The sequence below is a fragment of the Rhagoletis pomonella genome, unplaced genomic scaffold (assembly GCF_013731165.1).
Source record: "Rhagoletis pomonella isolate Grant_MI unplaced genomic scaffold, Rhpom_1.0 Rhpom_scaffold_00075, whole genome shotgun sequence".
NCBI lineage: Eukaryota > Metazoa > Arthropoda > Insecta > Diptera > Tephritidae > Rhagoletis > Rhagoletis pomonella.
In genome coordinates this window covers 107,995-125,119 of record NW_023458629.1, presented here as the reverse complement: position 1 = coordinate 125,119, position 17,125 = coordinate 107,995, and the positions used below count along the sequence as shown (strand labels likewise).

Here is a 17,125-nt window from a genome sequence, read left to right as displayed (position 1 = left end):
AAAAATATTAAAAATAAAATTTTAATAAGCCACAATAACATTGACAGATAAAATCGGATAATATTTGTAAGAAATACCAAAGATATATAGTGCTATAAACGTTAAAGTCTCTCAAACCGAAAGCTTACCAGAAGGAAAATGCGGATTCCAAATTTTTAAATCTATATGTGTGCACATGTATGCACGTTAATGCCACAGTTTTGAAAAATTTTACCAGGTTGCAATTTACAAACCGAATTTGTTTAATATTTAAAAACTAGAAAAGTGCTCAATATTAATGCATAATTTAATAAGGCTTAAAAAATATAATAAAATTTTTAATAACGATTTGAGCAAACGCAAAAAGAGGTTTTAGTTGCTGATCAGAAAAAGCTTATAACAAAATCATGCAACGTGTAATCAAAGGAGATGGCGGAATTATCTTCCTAGATGATCCAGGAGGTGCGGGGATAACTTTTCACATCAATTTAATATCGGCGTCAGTTCGAATGCGAAATGGGATTGCAGTAGCAGTAGCATTACCGGGGATTGCATCAACACTACTTGATGGCGGATGTACAGCGCATTCAGCACTTAAGCTTCCATTGAATTTGAAGCAGAACGAAACACCTACATGCAACATCAGCAAAAACTCTGGTATGACCATAGTCCTTAAAACGTACAAAATTATAATTTGGGACGAATGCACCATGACACATTAGAAATCGCTCGAAGCAGTGGAGCGAGCTATGCAAGATTTTCGTGGAAAAGATCAACCGATGGGAGGCGCTGGTATACTTCTTGCAGATGATTTTCCTCAAACATTACCCGTTATACCTCGATCAACGGCTAGGGAGGTGTTGAACGCGTGCTCAAAAGTATCGCATCTGTGTAACTATGTCTAAAAAATTACGCTCCCAACAAATATGCGAGTGCATTTGCTGCAAGATGCGTCTGCCCAAATATTTCCAAAGCAACTTTTGGATATCGGGAACGGTGAAGTTCTATTGATCGCACAGCAAATGAGATATCATTTCCGTCCAAATTTTGTCAAACGCAACAGAGCATTCAAGACGTCATCGACAGAGTATTTCCGAACTTAGCGATCAACTACCGATATCCGGAATGGCTCCGCACACGTGCGATTTTAGCTCCGAAGAACGATGATGTTAGTAAATTAAACAGTCAAATTCAATGGAAAATTCTAGGAGAAGCAGTCGAATATAAATCGATTGATGCAGTAATAGATAAAGATCAAGCTGTTAATTACTCAACTGAATTTCTTAATTCTTTGGAGCCACATGGAATGCCTCCTCATTCGTTGGCGTTAAAGGTTGGATTACCAGTGATGCTTATTCGGAACTTGAATGCGCCAAAACTGTGCAACGAAACCAGTGATAAAAAAAATAAATTAACACCGAATTTGATCGAGGCAACTATCATCAGAGGTATATTCAAATGGGAAGATGTGCTGATTCCACGTATACCGATGATTTCAAACGATTTACCGTTCGAATTCAAGCGGCTTCAATTCCCATTGCCTCTTGCTTTGGCAATAATTATAAATAAAGCGCAACTGCAATCATTAACTATAGCGGGTTTGGATTTGAATGTGCTTTTCACATGGCCAATTATACGTCGCCTGTTCACGAGTTGGGTCACCACAAAATTTATATATTTACACACCAAATGAAAAAACTTAAAATATTGTTTATCTGTTAGCATTAAGGTAAATAAAAAGGTCTTCAGTTTCAAAACTCTAAATACATGTGTCTTTCTTTGGCGTAGCAACGCGCGCCGGGTATTGCTAGTTCTCAATAAAAAACATATTCCAAAAAATTGGAGTTTTTCAAGAATTATTTTTAAAATATTTTTTATTTATGACGAGGTGGTTTATTTTGTGAGAGTCACCAATTAAGTCTCTACGATAATACTAATTTGAAGAAGTAAATGATTATTTAGTCAAAGAATGTAAAGCCAATCGAAATTCTGACACAAAATTTGGTGTCCGATATGAAAAAGAATGCCTCATATATATGTTACATGTAAATTATAACAGAGAATAATAGTAGTGCTTGAATTGTAATATATTAATTTATTATTTGTAGGGTTGCATTTTATAATTCTTTTATGCCATTACAGTGTCTGAATGTCCTTTTATTTTAATTTGGTAGTGACTTAAATTATATCCCGGGATCCCGAGGGTTTGATCCAGAGATTTCGGGACTCCAAAAAGGGCTGGGGACTCCCGGGATTCGGGATCGCGAATCTCGGTACTAGATGCCTTAGTATGCACTTCTGCAAGAAGCAACTGAAAAGAAATTTGAGTTAGACACTCAAACTTTCAACGCAGTGATCAGCGTAACGAACTTCCTAAAAGAAACGGCGGATCAACGCTGGGAACTATGCAGGGAATTACTTAAGCAAATGTCACAGCAACAGTTGAAACCTGATTTGGGCACCTTAAATGCGGCATTAGAGCTGAGCACTAAAACTACTCGCGGAATTCAAGCAACTAGGCGTTGAGCTTGGCTTGAGCACTTACTACTATTACTACCTGTTGATCATTTTCTGTCGAGAACGTGGACCAGTTGCACATATTATAGTCGATATTTTAAATGAGATCAAGGGAAAAGAATTCAAAATGCAACTCCCGCGGGACACGTATTTCTTTACAACGGCAATGGACGTTTGTCGCAATCACTTGCGTGGCAAGTCCCTTGCAAAGAAGGTCGATGAACTAATACGCACTGGTAATAATTATGATTTGATTGGCGATACCTATAAAGAGGCTACTCTGCCAAACAGAACCAATCGACGAATTCATGAAAATCTATGACTTACTCGTCCCGCACGTTTACATTCCAGAGCCCGGTATTATGGAAGAAATATTAGAAGCTGTGAAATGCATGGAGCTGTCAAACTAATGCCCCGCTTCTGGTCCGATATGGTTATATTTGATCACACAAACCGTGAAAGTCTCCTCACACGCACCTTACAAATTTTAATAGATAATCCTCCTAACAGACTCAAGTAGCACACTGGTGTATAAATTGGTGTAAATTTATGGATTTTGGTACAAATCTGATTAAATTGAATAAAAAAAGAACATATTGGTGTATTTGTTATTCCACCAGTATTTCTTTCAAATCAAAATTCTACCTTTAACGTTTTGGTACTATTTATTCATTGAGATTAGTACGAAAACTACACCAGCTCCTAAAATGCACCACTTTTTTTATTTGGTTCACAAATTGCTCAACATTGACAAATGTCATTAAAATTATTCAGTCGTTTTATGTTTACCAACCAACATTTTTGCGTATTTTTATAAATAAATATATAGCCTCATTGCGAGTGTCGAGTCGAGTGGAAGTCGTATAAATATGAAATATTCCAAGTTCAATTCCTATTTGAAGTGCTACCGTAGAAAGAAAAACTTTTTGAAGAGATTAAATAACTGTGTCAAACCAATCGACAAGAACCTGCAAAATGACCGACAACTATTTGGAAAGTGCGGAAGCATCAACTTTTATATTCGAGACGGAAACAATAAAAATTCTTCATTATCCGGAGAGTATATTATTTCAAAAGAACCAATTATATCAGAGACAAATGATTCAATTTCGCACGATGGTTTGGATGATAATGACGAGGTGGTGGAAAATATATATCGGGAAGTAGAGCCGTCTTCAGTAGACTGTGTCATTGATGATGTGAACATCCATATTGACTTCATGTCTAAATTGGCGGATTGGGCTATAAAAAACAAAATAGCCCACTCTGCTGTATCTGAGCTACTTGTTTTATTGCGGAGCGAAGGAAAAACTGAACTGCCGAAAGATGCGCGTACGTTGCTCCATACACCGCGTAATGTGGTAATACAAACAATGGGATCCGGTTCATTCTGGTACTATGGCATTGAAAACTGCTTGCGAAATGCATTTCGTGACATAAATCAAACAATTCAAGTACTTCTCAATTTCAATGTTGATGGTTTACCCCTGTTCCGAAGTAGCAAGTTTCAAATTTTTACTGGAGAAGTTACTATACACACCTAATGTTGAAATGTATACGTTCGATTAGGGTACGAACGTGGGTGAATGTTACCGAACTCTGCACAAGTTCTAAATAATGAACGTGTAGCAGGTGTTTAAACTTCTGTCAACGTATTTTATTTGAAAGCATAAGTTCTCGCTATTAACATGGCTGTTGAAATGAATATTTACGGAAAGTTTATTTGTGTTGTTTGTGAAGAAAAAGATGGTTCAGAGTTCGTGGAAGCTGTACCATACAATTGGTTTAATAATAATTATATTTATTGGCCAAGGTCGAAGAAAAATCAAAAGAAGCAATGCCGATTGGACTTTCCAGCGAATTTTAACGATTCCGACGAATGGGAGCCGTGTAGATTGCTTAGGCTGAAAGGCGTTTTTGAATTATTTGATGCAGCCTCGGATGCTGCAAAAAAATTGAGTCGGTTCGAGGATACTGATGATGAAAATCGAAATATAAGCAATATAAGTCGAACTCGTCAACAATTTCATCAACACGAAAAAATTAAAAATGAGTATGAAATTATTATGTCGGCTCAGAGCCAACACCAGCCAAGGCCTTCAAGTCAACTAGCACAGCCGACTAACTTGCAGCCATTTGTGAGTCCGACAGCAATTATTTCACCAAAACCAATGCAAGTTCAAGAATTTTATCCAAATGAAATGAAATCATTGAACGAAGGTGTACACAATACAGGACCAAATGAAGGGGTCGAACTACCAAGCGAAGAAGAATTACTTCAGTTTCTTAAACTAAATTCAAATGAAGCAAATAATGAGTTGTTTATGGCCATTTTATTCATAACAACGAAATGTGTCTTAACTTCATGATATTAACTATTGCAGTTTTAAAATACTATTTGGTGGGCATTTCAAGTTTCCTGAATCAAAATAATACCTGCAAACATAATACCGACGTTCTCGCATCCATCCAAGAATTGAAAAACTCTGTGAAATATCTAGGAAGTGAAGTATTTGCACTACAGGAGCTTGTAAAATCAGGGTCGGTGACTAAATTCATGAACAAGCCACGTGAAAAACGTTCCCTAATATCTGACTCGACTACAGAAGAATGGGTAGCATCTGAAGAATATGAAGGTATATCATTTCCCAGACTGCCGATCACCTCAATTGATGTGCTAAATCATTTCAATGCGGAGTTGACTGAAAACCAAAATGAGTATGTACAAAAAGCAACAGACTACATTCTATCAAAACTGGACCACGTTAAGAAAACTAAAAAACAATTCACGCGACGAACACAATTAAAATCAATGCTCTTTGCTGATTCACTTTTAAAAACGTGCACATGGAAAATAGCTGCACCAGGAAAACCTAACCGCTTTTCTTTGCTAAGTGCCATTTTAATACTATTTGTAGACGTCGTAAACCAAAATGTCGATGAAAAGATAGACTTAATTGGTACTCAAAAATACTTTAGAGATTTGCTGAAGAGAAAAAATGCTGAAGAAAAGCAGAATATGGAAGATCAAAATGCAGAAGAGATCGAGACACAAGTTACAACTAGCATGCCATTGAACGCAAATATTTAAATAATAAATCTGAATAAATTTTCTTTAATTCAACAAATCAGTTTTTTATTTATTTTATATGAAGTTGTGTGCATTTCTTTCACAGTTCTCAGCAAATTAAATATGCCGAAAAATATGTTTTGGTATATATAGTCATGGCAAAAAAAATAGGGGCACGACATTTTGATTAGTTTTTGGTTTTGTTTGATTAATGATTATTATATTTTTTATTCAAAAAATAGAGCTTATTATCTAACAAAAACCATATAAGTCGGAATTTGAAAATTGTAGAAAAATTATAAAAACTCAAAAAGATTTTACAACAACAACAAACTTTTTATTACGAATGTACAAGTAGCTAAAAATTAACGTTGCTTTTTCTTAGAACTTTTTTGTCGGATTTACTTCCATATAACGAATAAACACAATCTATTTTTATATGGAAAAAAACCGCTATACGGTCAGCAAAAAATATCAAAAATCAACGCCTTTCTTAGTTACTTGTTGTTGTAAAATCTTGTTGAAAAAAGATTTTTGTTAGATAATGAGCTGTATTTTTATAAAAAATACCAAAGGTTAAGTAAACGAAAGAAAAAGAGCAAAGCTTGTCAAAATGTCGTGTCCCTATTATTTTTCACAATACTGTATTTCCCAACTGTGCATTGTTCGTCTTTTTTAATTGACAATGTACATTTTTTATACCAAATTCTCAAATTGAATGGTGTAAATTGTGAATATTTCTAAGTCTAAGGCAAAATAAATACACCGTTCTTTTGGCTTGGTAAATATTTTGTACCAAACTCAAGAATCAGTGTAAGTTTTCGACGACGACCATATTTTCAAAGTATTATGAAGGTAAGGCTATGTTTACAACCTAGAGTAATGGCGTTGCGCGATGCGATGGATATCGCTCGATCAAAATTAGGCGTGTATTATTTGACGAGAAATTTAAGCTATTAGCTTATTTTGTGTGGAAGTCGTAGCCAATATAGTGACTCCTTCGCCAGCATAATCGCTATCGATTAAAAAGCAGAAAGTGTTTAAAGTGTAGCAAAATTATACACGACTAAATATTAGGTTTTTTCCACACGAGCCCGCGGCTACCCGCGGGTGCCAAAAATGTCCAGAAAGCTTTCCTCACTCTAGAAAAATGGGTAATAGAGAGCGCATACCTTCCACTTTTGGATCGTAAATGTCTTCTTCTTCGTGCCCGAAACAGCCCGGACTTTTTTTCCGGGCAGAAATGTGCAAGAAGTCAATTTGAAATAACAGCTGTTGTTTGTTTACATCCGATAGCAAATTTTGTAAAATACAGAAATGGAAAATAGCACTAAAGGTTCAGAAATGTAGGTATCTGCTAATTTTATTAGCTACATATATAAGACAAATAAACATAAAATCATTGTTTACAACTGATTTCTTGATTCCGGGCACGAAAAGTAGTTTTTTGCGTTCCTCACGCTCTGGGCCCTTTTGGCACGGGTTGACACATTTTTGACACTTGTGAGAGAGTAACTTGATTTTACGCTCTAATTACTGAAACAGCCCGAAAAGCGTATGGAACAAACCTATTTATAATAGGGAAGTTCACGATTTTAAGTGTAAAGTTGGCAAATGCTATTCATCGTGAACTGCCCTATTATAACTAGTTAATCGTGTATGATTTTGCTATGCTTTAAACACTTACGGAGATCTTTTTATTTGTTTCTATAACCTTTTGACAATTCATGCTGAAACCTAAGCATATTGTACTGTATGTAATAGCACTAGAAGAGCTGTTTTGATTTATTATGTACACATGTACATATATGTATGTATGTATGTATGGCTTTAAATATGAGAAAAGCTATTCACTTTACAAAAGACATATTTTTCATTTGCTTTCACAGCGATAAACACGAATGACTGTGTAAATGATGGCTAGTAGCGATGTTTATGTATTCTCGCTACACCCAGAAAAAGGTTTAGTTATAATAACCAAGATTTGGTTATAGTGACCAAGTGGCATAGTTGGATATGGCGAAATAAATATCTAGTTCACGAAAGTCTGCAATTTACTTGAGCCTTCTAGTTGGGACAAATGTAAATTTGTTAATAATTACTAAACGACTACCTTGAGTGGACAATATTGTTAGTTGAATAAAATTATTGTTGGGCAAATATAAACAATGCTTTGGTTGATAAAAGTTTTCAATTAATTTTATGAACTTGCTGTAGACGTGAATCAGCTAACCGTTTATTATTGGAAAAAAAGTTTCAGTTTGACACAAATAAAAATTTACTCGATGGTTGTTGTGTTTACTTCTTTTATTTGCATATATTAAGCATAAAAAATACAAACATATTTACATAAATAGTTACTAGTGTAAATAATACATATGTATATGGTGGTAAGAATTTCCTAAAAAGAAACGATTAAACAGGAATAGTCGTGCGAAAACCCAGGTCAATATCTGCTGGTTTAAGTATACTGCTTTGCTTTTTCCTTGGCTAAATAGATACTTTCTAATTATAATTCACATGAATTATATATCCACTGAGAAACGCCGGTTGGCATCAAACTTTATATTTTTAAATAACCATACCCGCACCGAAACAACTCGCGGCGATGGCAAAACTGAAACTGAGACAAACAAGCCTGGGCATGTCATAGCACACACTTTTCTTTCTCTACCCAGCGCAGTGATCGACATGCCATAGCTTAATGAGCGTTCTGTAACCACACGCGTGTTTCACCCGTATACGAACAGCGGTAGCGGAGCAATGATTTCCACGCATACAGTCTCATTCATTGAATCGTTTTTATGCAATGGTCGGCATACTAGCGCATTCAAACGATTCAATAAGTGGGACTTTGTGCATTGCTTAGCTGGCGCTCTTCGTATGTGAAACACACATGAGCTCAGAGAGCGCTGATCATTATTTAGGGGGTGCTCATAAGCATGAATATATTCCGCTCTCAAACCAAATCGATCAACTAAGATTTGGTAACTATGACTAATCCATGTGTTGAAAGAAAGCTTATCTGTATTAGCAGAGCTTAAAGGCATCATTTTATGAACCATACTTTAAGTTGAATAGAATTTGTAGAAATATGCTTCAAAAAAATATTAATTAGTATTTACCAAACCCTTCAACTAAATTAACGATTTGGTACAACCTAGATGAATATTAGAAGCTTTAATATATTTAGTTATAATTACCAACCCATGGTAATAGTTCCCAATCCTTGGTCACAGTTCCCAAATATTGTCAAAATTCGGGAACTAAATATCTTTAGTTGTCGAAACTAATCCTTTTTCTCAGTGTATGCTAATACGCTAGGTTGTAAACTTAGCCTAATCCTGAAACTCGGCTGGCCGCCATATTAAAGCTGTATGACTATTATTTAGCTAATTTAACAATTTCATTATGTACATTGACTCAACTATGCCACTTTATGGATATTTTCGACCCTGTTTTAAACAGCGCATCTCTTAGAAATAAAAAAATTTCCAAAAAATCACTACTTTCAAAATATAACTTTTTCCAGATTTATTTAAAATCTTCAAATCCTCATAAATTTTGAGGCGCTCGATTTTAGAGGGGGTAGGACCGAAATTCACTCGACAGAATGTACCTCGTTTTCAAATTAGGAACTCACATTCATATATATTCGCGATTTTCATACCTGCATATTATGAATGCTGAGATTTATAAAAAGAATTCTAAGTTGTGCAGATTAAAAAAGAGCTTCGGTGTAAATTTTATGTCTGAGTTACTTTTAAATTTGATTATTAGTAAATTTTATTCCTCGAATCTTTTCGTACTCTTCACACTCATAGGAATATATTTATGCTAGAATATGATGTAAATAATTTACCATTATGGTGTATGATTTGAGCCAATTATGAGTACGCATTTTACACCAACGGAGTTTATTTTATGTTCTAGAAACAAGAAAACTTGTATACCACTGGCATAATATATATACAGAAAATCAGTAAAAAAAAATTACGGTAGGTGTAAATAATACACGAAACAGCGGTATAACCTTTACACTGAATCGAAATAAACTGTTCAAAAACTGCGCTTAGAAATGGCATATTTTTTATATTGAAAATGTATATCACGCCGATGTAAAAAATACACAAAATATTTTGGTGTATTTTTGACTTTTGTGCTACTTGAGGAGAGCTGCCCGCACATCAATCTCTGCCCGAGCAAGTGGGTAAAATCGCTTGGGATATTTATCATAAAATTGCCGATCCAGAGAGTCGCCGTCCAAAAGATTTACAATTCACAGGCAAAATGATTGGTGACATACTAGCGTTATTAGTGCGTAGTGGCAATTTTGAAAAAGCTAGCGAAGTGTTTACCCATATCGAGAAAAACCAACATCGTATATCAGGGACACCATCTGAGGAATGCCTGCTGGCGTACATAGATGGATGTATAGAAAATAAGGCACCTTCGCAGGCGTTGATTTGTTTACAGTATGCTGTGGAGAACAACATGGACTTCCAGCCCATGGTAGAAAGAATCAAAACAGGATTTACGCTGAATGAAGTACATTTATCAAAACTGAAGTCGCTAGTTGGAGAAAGTTTTGGTAGCAACAATTAATGATGACAGTGTGCGGGATATTTTGTATTTAAGTTAGGAGCATAATGATTGAACATCCCTACTGTGCCATAAAGTATAATTTTAAAAACAAAGAAAAAGGAGCCTACTATTATTCAGGTAGCTTTTGTGGCACATACCTTCAAAACGATAAAATCCGCCCCGATTATACGATTTCAATACTATGATTTTTTCGTAATTATATTAACTCTAAATAAATGCTTAAAAAATTATGAGGATTCAAAATTAGACTAGAAATTCAAATTTAAAAACAGCACGCGCTAATGTGCATCAAATTAACGATCCTTTTCTGTGTCATCTATAACATTTTCCCAATGTATGCCATCATGCGGTAGATCACTTTTAATAAATGGGGACAACCACGCCAATAGCATTCGTCTTCCCAACACCATCGCCAAATTTCGTCATACTCCGAGATCATATCGCTATGAATGTTTCTCGCAATTCTTAGCTCCACGCATTATATACGGCGCATGATATGCGATGAACACCATGGAGTAAGCACTCGCAATAATATTAAGCATGTAAGTAAGCAAATAAAAATTCTGCCATGACATATCAAAGCATATAGAGGCTATTGTAAACTGCATAAGTGGCTCCAATTGTAAGGTGTAAAGGGAAGAATACAAAGTATCAGTGGTTGTTATGGCCAATGCATGATTCTGTAAAGCGACAGTGGTGATCTCTTTTCAGAATGCAAGTAGCACAAATGCTGCAATGCCAAGAACGTGGTGGAGCCAGCACTTCGCAAGCCGAGGAGTAGCGCCAAATACAAATGTTATCTCATGAACATCATCAAAAAGCAGCCGATATCACGCAAGGAAAGTGGCAGGAATCTGCGCCGCAAAAGCATAGCAAACCGCAAGCAAACCGCTTCCTTAACAGATCTTTATAAATTTTCTCGTCGTATCTATTCCGCTTTTCGTTAAATTGCGTTCACTTTTATTCAATAATTTTGTTTCAGTGCTTTTATTTCAATGCTTTTGTTTGTTTATTTAGATGTGATCAGCTGCTTTCTATCAAGGATAAATTCGCCTTGGACTACGGCGAATGCATAAATTCGCCTTGTTTTTGACATTAAGTAGTACTTTTACAAAAACAAAATACACGCACTTTTTGTTTTTGTTTTATCAACACTCGAAAACTCAATGCACTCATGTAAAGAGTATCCCTAAAAGCCTGATTATGGCAACCTAACTTAACTTACCGGAACGTAGAACTTAGAGAATCAAAATGAAACAGATTTCGACGTTGCATTAAGTTATGTTAAGTTTCGGCTTTTAAATTATAAGCAACACCCATTTAACAGAATTTTTAATAGAGAGCCGTAAGTTACGTTAAGTTGCCATAATCAGACCATAAGGTTCATAACAACATAACATTGCGATGTCCTAGGGCAGGACCATATACTCCAGCTCTGCATTACATCAGAGTAGCACAAAACTTATTGAAGGGATTAGTCCATGGAGTATCTACCTCTCGATAACACAGCCTAATATACATCATGTGAGGAGAACGATCGTTAAAACTCGAGAAATGATCGGGTAACAATAAGCTGGTGTAGAGACACGAGTTGGGCTGCTACTGCATTACAGAGGAGCATTTTGTAAGTGTGTACTGCAATATGGCACAAATGGACCACATGGTCCAACGATTTTCTCAGGGTAGCCAATAAGCAAACAGTCAACGACGTAGCGTAAACGTACGTTGACGTACGTAGCAGCATATCAAATTTACTGTTGATAGAGAGAGAGAAGCAACGGCAACGTCACCGGCATGCGGTGGTGAGTTTTCGTTAACACCCGAATCCTATAAGGTAGATCGTGTCTGCGTCAACCTACGTCTTCGCTACGTCGTTGACTGTTTGAGCTTTAGCAGGAACTTCAGCTGCGTTGCTAGTTGCCAAAACGATATTACAGGTGGCAACTGGCAACTGACAACTGCAGTTGCTACAAAGTGTTTATACAGGCGACTACATTTTTGTGGTTGCTGGGAATGGTTTTGGAGCGTATTTAGGAGCGAAACTTGAAAAGTGTGTCATACAATTTCCTTTTTAATAATTTGAACGATATTAACATTTTGCAATGCAGTTTGCTTTTACAGAATATGGTGAAAATAACAAAACAATAACTTGAAATTTTAGCTCCCGTGGAGTACGCCCTTTGGCGAAACAAAAGCGAACACTTATTGCAAATTTTTTTCTTTATCAACTGAAGCACCTCCAACCACACCAATCACTTCCTTCTGCGAAAAATCTAAGAGGTGCGCAAGCTTTTGTGAGAGAAGGTATTGAAGTTGAACGAAGAGGTTCATCTGTTTATTAACCAATTATACTACAGCTTCTTTTTGGAAGTCCTCAATATGCTTTGAAAATTAACACAAAACCATAATAAAAGAAAAACCTTGAAAGCATTCACTTTTGCTTACAGTGCACGCGGTAGCTGAAGAGGATTGCAGTTATCCTTTAAATGTCGCCTGATTGAGGCCGCCTTCATGCACTTCTCTTCCTCTGAAACAAATAATTGCGATGAACTTAGCTTTATTGCTGTATTTTCTTTAAAACTCTTTATTTTAGTAATTTAATTTTACTCGCGCAGCTTGTTTACAGCCGCTTGCTGGTTGTGGAACTGTCAAATTTCGATTATAGATTACTCTACAGCAACTGACGATAGTTGCCCTTCGTAATACAAATTTTCTTTCCAGTTGCGTTACCAGCTGGCAACCGTACCGTGGTTGCATTGCTATACGTAATCGACCCAATAAATTCAAGTTATTTCGATAATCGACATGCATCTTCTGTATACTGTTATTACGATTATCCTTGAAACCTCGTCCGGATTTCCCAAATCTCTCGGTTCGTATCGCTGGATTGTTAAATAAATGCAATCGATGACCAAATTGTAGTACAATTAACTTTATTGTACAACAAACAATTTACAATACTCGCTAATACAGTAAAAACACTTTACAATACTTGTTAAAGCAATAACAGCGCTTAACTAAACTTGGTAACACAATTAAACTTATATCTTGCTTATTCGCTTCTCTGCTCACTTTACTTGTAGCTTGCTGTCTTGTAGCTAACTCACCTCGCTGTGGCGGCGCCCTTATATACCTGCGCTGGCACTTATGGCAACTCTAGAACATTCTGAAGTTTATCGCTCATTCTCTTTCGCTCGCTGCTCGCAGTGTTCATCCAACTTGACGTTTCTCTTTGTGGAACATTCTACGTCATTCCTCGAACATTCTGCCTATTTCTCGTTGTTCGCTTCGCGTTGCCGCAGTATTCGCCACACTGCCCTCCACCTAAGTCTGATCGTCCCGATCAGACACACTTGCCGCTCCAACCGCTGCAAGTCTTTCCAAGTGGACCACTTTCATCTTGGTCCTCGGTCTCCCCATTGTCTGGATTTGATGCTTTGATGTACTGCGTCTTTCAGCCGTTTGTCAATCTTAAACGGATCTTTCCAGTCAAGTCTTTGCTTGGAGGTAAAGCTTTTCTTCTGCTGCGACATGTACAACCACAGTGCGTTACTGGACATTGCTTCCGGCGTATCTCCGGGAGTGCACCATCTCACATGGTCGTGCTTCTGCCGGCCACTGATGGTGACCAGACCATGTCTCTTCTCGTGGGCACCCTTTTCGGATCTATGCCGCATCATCTGTCCCTGACACCCTGACTCCCGCCTTCGTGCTGCACTGCCTTCAGCACATCTTGTTACATCCGGATCCTTACGCTGAAACTCCCGCCGTCGTTTCGTATCTCGCTCGTCCGCAGCTGCTAGCTTCATTGACCGGACATGAATAATCTCAACCTTGGCTTCCGGCTTAACTGCTCGCTTTTGCCGACCACCTTTTTCAGGACACTTCAAAGCGCGCCTACTGCTACCACAGCCGCTTCCATTTCCGGCCACAGGCGTATCACCATTGCAACGTGGTTCAGTGGCTTTCCTCCTGCCGGAAACACTGCCTGGCTCGCCATGACCACTTCCCTGTTGCGACCTCTTCTTCACTGAGCTAGCGGAACCGTCACGCTTTTCCTGTATCAGTGAACCGCTTCCTTCTCCTGATGAAACCACTCCGTCTCCATCACTGCCAACCTCCGCCCAACTAACCGCTTCCGTTACCGGTGGAATTGTCGACACTTCCTCTAAGACTAACCGTCTACTGCAGTACTGGCTGTCGTATCCAACCCTAAGCGGCACTTTCCTGTGACGACCTGTCAGGATCATTCTCTGGAGGTCAATCTTCATGCCTTGGCCAAGTAAGAAATCCACGCCGATGATGACTTCATCCACAATGTCTGCCACTATAAACTTAGTGTACGAGGCCCAACCGTCGATTATTACCTCGCATGGTACTTCTCCCAACACTTGGGTGCATTCACCAGTTGCAGTCTGCAGCTTTGCTCCAGGTAGTGGCTTCACATAAAAAGTGGCCAAATCCGGTCGAATAATGGAATGTGTCGCTCCAGTATCCACTGTCAGTACTCTCTCCTGCCCATTCACACATCCACCAATAGTGAGGTTGCTCGCATTCCGGCCAATTTGTGAGCCTGAGATTATGGGCCCTTCAACTTCTGGAGCCAGCACGCGGCCCTTCCTGCTGGCTCGTTTCAGTTTAACGACTTATTGGAGTTGGCTTCGTCTCCTTCAGCCCTGCGTTTGCGTCCTGCTGAATTGTTGAGCCCACTGGAACTTGCACTGCAATCGCGGGCGAAGGGGCCTGACTTTCCACATTTAAAACATTTGCCAGAGCCATGCTTTTTCTCGCCCAGCAGTTGGATAATCTTCTTCAGCATTTCATTTGTCTCGTCCGGTGTTTCCACTTCCACGCGATGTGCTTTGTAGGCTGGTCTACTTAGGAGTGCTGCCGTTTCACGCGTCTGAGCATACGAGACCGTTTCAGCAAATGTTAGCTTTGGATTTGCATACGTCTCGCACTTGGTATACATGTCTCGCATTCCGTTGATGAACCTCTGAATCTTTACCCTTTCAAGGTGTTCACCAGATGCGTCTCCAATAGCCAAGTGAGCCAGCCTCTCGATCTCCGAAGCGAATTCTTGTAGAGTCTCATTGGCTTTTTGGCAGCGATTCTCCAGTTCCATCTGGTAAATCTGTCTCCATTGCTCGCTACCATAACGTCTTTCCACTGCACCCATTAACGCATCGTAACTGTTCCTTTCACAGTCGGGAATAGTCTGCAAGATTTCTGCCGCAGGTCCTTTCAATGCAACGAATAGTGCAGCGGATTTATCCTCCATGCTTCAATGATTTGCTGCAGCCGTTTTTTCGAACTGGAGCTTAAAGACCTGGAAAGGAATCGTGTCGTCAAAGGATGGGGTTTTTACCTTGGGTGCGCTCGTCGAAGTAGCTGGACGATTCAACTGTAAATCACGAAGACGACCTTCCAACTCCTCTACCTTTGTCCCGACTTTCTCCTGTCTCTCTTCGATTTTGTCCTGTATTTGTGCAATTTTTGCATCCTGTGCTTCCAGCTGGGCTGATATACGTGTCTCTTGTGCCAGTAGCTGAGTTTCTAGCCGGGATGGCACCTGCGCTGATACCTCTGAAGATATACGTGTCTCCAGCGTTTGCATCTGGATGACAGCTGTGATGACATCTGTGACATGCGTGTATCCTGTGCTTGAATCTGTGACGACAGCTGTGATGACATCTGTGACATGGCAGCCAATAACGTTTTCATGTCTATAGCTGTTGATGAACTAACAGCCTTTTGCTGTTCTTCAACCTTCCCGGATGTCTGCTGCACATCCTTCGACGAACAAGCAACTTCATCCTTCTGTTCGTCCCTTGCGGATGCCTCGTCGGGTTTACCCTGGAAGTCGTATTTGTCCACGTCGATGCCTTCAGCTTCCATAGCCTCCCGCAACCGGGATAACAATTCCACTTTTCTTCCGGAGGTGGCCAAATTACGCTTTTCCAACTCTTGTTTCAGCTCCTCAATCTTTAAGTCCTGAATTTTCGCCATTTTCAGTAGTTTATCCTTCGAGATTTATTTAACAATCCCACTTCTGACACCAATTGTTACGATTATCCTTGAAACCTCGTCCGGATTTCCCAAATCTCTCAGTTCGTATCGCTGGATTGTTAAATAAATGCAATCGATGACCAAATTGTAGTACAATTAACTTTATTGTACAACAAACAATTTACAATACTCGCTAATACAGTAAAAACACTTTACAATACTTGTTAAAGCAATAACAGCGCTTAACTAAACTTGGTAACACAATTAAACTTATATCTTGCTTATTCGCAACTCACTTCTCTGCTCACTTTACTTGTAGCTTACTGTCTTGTAACTAACTCACCTCGCTGTGGCGGCGCCCTTATATACCTGCGCTGGCACTTATGGCAACTCTAGAACATTCTGAAGTTTATCGCTCATTCTCTTTCGCTCGCTGTTCGCAGTGTTCATCCAACTTGACGTTTCTCTTTGTGGAACATTCTACGTCATTCCTCGAACATTCTGCCTAATTCTCGTTGTTCGCTTCGCGTTGCCGCAGTATTCGCCACACTGTTTATTCTGTGCTTCAACCTTTCGCTTGAATTCTATGCGCTGACATATTTACGCACCTAGACTCTTCGTCGGTACATAATAACACAAAAGCGTATTGTCTAGCTTATCATACGTAAAAATATACGTACATATATATGTACATATGTACGTATGGCTGCATAGTGGAGCCGCCTGCAAAGCGACAATAGAAGCAAAGAAAACAAAAACAAAATCACTTCAATTTGACTTCGGTAGTTCGCTTGAATCCAATGAACAGACATAATCATAGCCGACTGTAATGTAAAAAAATGTAAACAAAGAAATTAACCCTTTGTTATTCATTTACCATATTTGATAACACTCCATTCTATGAATTGAAAGTTTTTGTAAGTATGAAAATATTTAAAATCTCAT

The 17,125-nt window shown here is 38.4% G+C and overlaps 2 pseudogenes; one reads left to right on the top strand and one right to left on the bottom strand.

The window, feature by feature from the left end:
- Positions 1-10,234, top strand: part of LOC118749884 — a 42,011-nt pseudogene extending 31,777 nt beyond the window's left edge.
- A 230-nt stretch (positions 10,235-10,464) lies between these two features.
- Positions 10,465-15,788, bottom strand: LOC118749883 (annotated as a pseudogene).
- Between the last annotated feature and the right edge of the window lie 1,337 nt (positions 15,789-17,125).